Source organism: Mus caroli, chromosome X (assembly GCF_900094665.2).
Source record: "Mus caroli chromosome X, CAROLI_EIJ_v1.1, whole genome shotgun sequence".
NCBI lineage: Eukaryota > Metazoa > Chordata > Mammalia > Rodentia > Muridae > Mus > Mus caroli.
This window is the reverse complement of record NC_034589.1, coordinates 43800284-43805333: the sequence shown is the minus strand read 5'-3', so window position 1 is coordinate 43805333 and position 5050 is coordinate 43800284. Positions and strand designations below refer to the sequence as shown.

The 5050-nt window shown below is 40.0% G+C and overlaps 1 pseudogene; it reads left to right on the top strand.

Annotated features, from left to right (window-relative positions):
* Positions 1–647: 647 nt before the first annotated feature.
* LOC110287323 lies at positions 648–1103 on the top strand (annotated as a pseudogene).
* The last annotated feature ends 3947 nt before the right edge of the window (positions 1104–5050 follow it).

The window sequence follows — 5050 nt, the reverse complement described above, 5'->3', positions numbered from 1 at the left end:
ATTATACCCTAGGTGTTTTGTCATTATTATTCTAGTGCATGTGATGTTCGGGCTCCCAGCATCTCCTTCACCCTATGGAGCAGATCAGCCTCCAGAGTCTAGCTCAAACACATATTAGAAGTCACATTCAATGGGAGGAGAGGCCCTTGCTAAGATCATATGCCCCAGTACAGGGGAGTGAGTGGGTTGGGGAGCAGAGCGAGGGTGAGGGTATAGGGGACTTTGGGGATAGCATTTGAAATGTAAATGAAGAAAATATCTAATAATAAAAAAAGAAAGAAAAATATCAAAAAAAGAAGAAGAAAGGGTAGTCAATTAAGAGGTATGTATGTCCTTCTGGAGTAGGTATGGCCTTTTTGAAGGATATGTGTCACTGGGAGTTGGGCGGGGGTGAGGGGGTGGATTTGAGGTTTCAAAGTCCGTGCCAAGCTCGGGCTCTCAGTTCTTCACTCTCTGCCTGCTTTCAATGACTTCTCCTGTATCACGCCTGCCATGAATGCTGCCACGTTCTCTGCCATAATTATAAGTCTCTGAAAATGTAAGCAAGAGCTGCCATCTTGTGTGCCCGCGTGTGTGCGCCTTATCTCAACTTGTCTGCCCGAGACCCCTGAGCGTAAACCTTAGTCCCCCATATCCACTCTGACAAGATGAAAGGAACGATCATGAACCAGGAAAAATTCGCCAAACTGCAGGCACAAGTGCGCATTTGTGGGAAAGGAACAGCTCGCAGAAAGAAGGTGGTTCACAGAACAGCCACAGCAGATGATAAAAAACTGCAGTTCTCCTTAAAGAAGTTAGGGGTAAACAATATCTCTGGTATTGAAGAGGTGAACATGTTTACAAACCAAGNAACTGTGATCCATTTTAACAACCCTAAAGTTCACACATCCCTGGCAGCAAACACCTTCCCCATGACAGGTCACACTGAGACGAAGCAGCGGACAGCAATGCTTCCCAGCATTCTAAGCCAGCTGGCTGCAGACAGTCTGACTTGTTTAAGGAGCCTGGCTGAAGCTCTGCCCAGTCTGTGGATGAAAAGCACCACTTGCTCCAGGAGAGGAGTAGGAGGATGGCGTTCCAGATCTGGTGGAGAATTTGGATGAGACTTCTAAGAACGAGGCAAACTGAACTGAAGCAACTTCTGAAGAAGGCGACACTTGCAGAAGTTACAGGAGCTGCTATTTTATATCATGACTGCTTTTTAATTTTTTTGTTTATTGTGGATCTGATAAAATCTAGCTCTATAATATTTTTAAGCCCAAGCCCCCCAGACACTGCCGTGCTTTTCAGTTTTCACTTATACCTAATTCATTCTTTGCGGCAAATTAAACTGAAGAAGGTTAGGAATAAAGTTTGGAAAATGTTAATAAAATTCTTTGTGTATTTTTTAATAAAAAGAAAGAAAAGAAAAGAAAAGAAAAGAAAAGAAAAAAGAAAATTTAAGCAATTCCTGAATTAAATACTTCCACCTATAAGACTTTTCATGATCATGGTGGCTCTTCATAGCTGTAGAATACTAAGCCAGCAAGGTCATAAGAACTCTGCATTCTATCCTGGAGACTGCAGAGCTTCACTTTGCCTAGCTTTCATCTCCGCCAACCAAACACTGTCTCCATATGCTCCTTCCCCTCTTAGTACTTCACAGAATCATTTACTCATCCTTCATCTGCAGGCTGCAGGGTCCAACTCCCAGAAACTAAGTGACATGATGAAAGTAATCTCAGTCAAAGTGTCTATCCAGATAACGGGTTAATGGGTAATACTCCTTCTGAGTCATGTGGTCATTTCAAAGGGGGGAATTTGGAAGACATTGAGGTGTGAGGGCAGGAAACTTCAGGTCTCAGTGCAGTCTAGAGTAGAAATGTCTGCTTGGACAAGACCTGGGTTTTCAAAATTAGCATCTGCCTACTTTGGATGACGGCCTATTGGGAAGTTTTCCTGGGGCCCAAAGTGCCACACTGCCTTGTGGCTTTTAGTATGCCGCACTCAAGGACACTCAAGGTTGATTAAATGAAGTAAAGTACAGTACTTTACAGTACTCCTGTCTTGGTTTTGGAATGTGTCTTCTTTGGAGCCAGGAAAAAAAAAATAAAAAAACCTCTTGATCACAGCTGCTGTTCTGCACCTGGATAAAATCTGACAGAGCTCAGTACCTGGTAGGCAACATTCCAAGCACCTTTTATAAGATGTTTTTATTTCATTCTTACCAGCAACCTTGGGATGCAGACACTGTCATTAGCCCACTTTTCAAACAAAGACCAAGTTATATAGAGAACTTACTTGTATAAGGTTATACTGCTGCTAAGCATGACTTTTAATCACATATAACAGCATTTGGGGAGCAGAAGGCATTTGGCTCATAGACACTGCCCTCCCGAGCAAGGCGCTTTTTTTTTTCATCCTATATCCAGAATATAGTGCTGCTCTATGGTAGGCAGCACAGAGACAGGTCACTAGAGAGCTCATGAGAGCCTACTCTGCTTGTAAGAATAGTCTAGGACTGGTGCCACCCTCTTCCCTTTTGTGTTACAGCAGGTTTTCCCAAGAACCCTAGCACTCTTATTTTCTCATATCACTCCATTTCACAAGGGAAACAAGAGTCAGATGTCAGAGTGCATGCATTTAATACCAGTCCTCTGGAGGTAGATACAGGCAGATCTGTTGTGACTGAGGCCAACCTGCTCTACATAGTGAGTTTTAGGCCAGCCATACATTTACTATGTAAATTGAGGATCCATCTCAAAGAAAAAGAGGTAAAGAGAATGCCTAGATCCAATCATTGCTCTAAAGGTTGCTAAGGAAAAGCTAAAGTGTGACTAATATAATCAAAAGTAAAGCCTGGGGCTCCGTGGTTAAGAACACTTGCTCTTACACAGGACTTCTGTTCAGTTCCCAGCACTCACATGGTGGCCCACAATTGTCTCTAACTCTAATTTTATGGGATCTGATTGCCTCCTCGATTCTGCTAGCACCAGGCACACAAAGGGTATACTCATGCATGCAGGTAAAACACTCATACTGATAAAATAAGATAAATGCATTTTTTTAAGTAAAAAGAAGTTTTGCCCAATTAACTCTTCAATGTGATGTAGTCAAACAATGTTTGCTTTCAGAGCAATCTGCTGCCTGTGCTTCTGTATCTGCCATGCATCTTCCTTCTCTCACTAGTAGAACTCTTACTTCCTGTCAAATACTGCTACTGCTTTAAGTAAAATCCACCTCCATTATCAATAACAACCCTTCTAGCAAGCGTCCCCCTTCTGTCACCTCACACTATACACTTTGAGCAAAACACCGAGTATGGTTTTTATTTTATTTCTGATGAAACAGAAAAAGAGAAAGAGGTTTCCAAAAGTCACTGAAATACGAATGGCTGTTTATTAGCCATTTGTCCATTCTTTGCATTTGTACATTAGCATTTAGTTTCATTCCAGTGTCCCAGTAACGACACCCATGCAGATTGATACTACATGTTCAGTAGCATGAACACAACCTACAATGGCGCCATTAGTGCATCAGCATGTTTCCTGGTGGCTGGAACATGCTTCAGTGTGGTTAAAGGTAGATATTTGACAAGTTAAAAATTGACAAAGTAAGATTTTCTGTAACTGTGTGCCTTTAGATTATTTTAAGATATCTTTTTAATATTAAGACTAAAGTTGCTTATTTTCTTCTTTCAGATTGTTGCTTCAGGGTTATTTCCAGGATCACATTTCTGTTCTGAAGCTATGGTCATATTTTATAACTCTCAGTTCTGTTCACAATGCCTAACGTACTGGAAACTTGCCTGTCACTTCAGGTCCCAGATACTGTTGGGTTCTGTGGGTTGTTACTTTTGCCAGCTGAGTTAGTATCAAATGCTATCTCTTAGTTTATATGTGTATAATTTTGTCCATTTGGTATCTAAAAAAATCTTACATTTTTGTAATATTTCTTATGCAGATTTCATGTTCTGAACTCAGATGTAATGATTTTAATATCTGTTTTAATACTAGTTTTACATTGTTATGCTATATCTCTGCCTCATCGTCCCTAAGTAATAGTTTTGTTAAGTTAAAGCCACATAGGCTGTTAGTTTCTCAAATTACCCTATAGTAAACCATACCCAATTTACATACAATAAACTCTGGACAGAATGATTTTGATGTGTCAAGGAAACGTTTCATGGCGGTAATGTATCACTCTGGCCAAAAATGTCTCTTAACTTCGATTTGGGCCTAACCTGCTATGAAATAAAACCCCGAATTAAAAAAAATCTTTATTTTCAATTTTTTTCCTTTTGCTACTGGTTGATTATCATAATGGGACAAAACAGAAATTTCTCAGTAGCACTAGACTTACAAATGAATAAAACTATTTTTGTTTTGACCCAGTTTTTAAAGGAAATGATGTTTTTAAAGATAATTGAAATCCCAGCACTTGGGAGGCAGAGGCAGGCAGATTTCTGAGTTTGAGGCCAGCCTGGTCTACAGAGTGAGTTCCAGGACAGCCAGGGCTACACTGAAAAAGCCTATCTTGACACCCCCCCCAAAAAAAAAGATAATTTAATTTTTCAATATACAGGCCCTGTCATATTAGAAACACAGTTCAAAGCTGGGGGTGGTAGCATACACATTATAAGCCCAACACTTGAGAGATTGAGGCAGAAGGATCTAGCATTCCAGTCCAATGGGGAATTAGAAAACAAGACCCTGTCTTAAAACAAAAGAAAACCATGCAGAGAGGGACATGGTCACTACTCACAGGTGATGTTAATCATATATGAAACTTGGTTTTACTAAATACCTTCTAGATGTATTTAATAAACAATCAGCTATTTTTAGTAAGCATCGGCATTTTATCTGTTTGGTCATAGCTCTTATATCTATGTATTACATGTGTAAGGTAGAACACACGTCTAAGTCCAAATTAATAAGACCCTATACCTTTATTCATTATTGTATTAAAGTATGCAGCCTGCCATCCTGATTTGGAATCCTTGTTCTACTGCTTGGATAGATTTTACTGGTGAAAACCCTCGTTGTATCTGGTTTGTTTGTTTTTTTTTTTT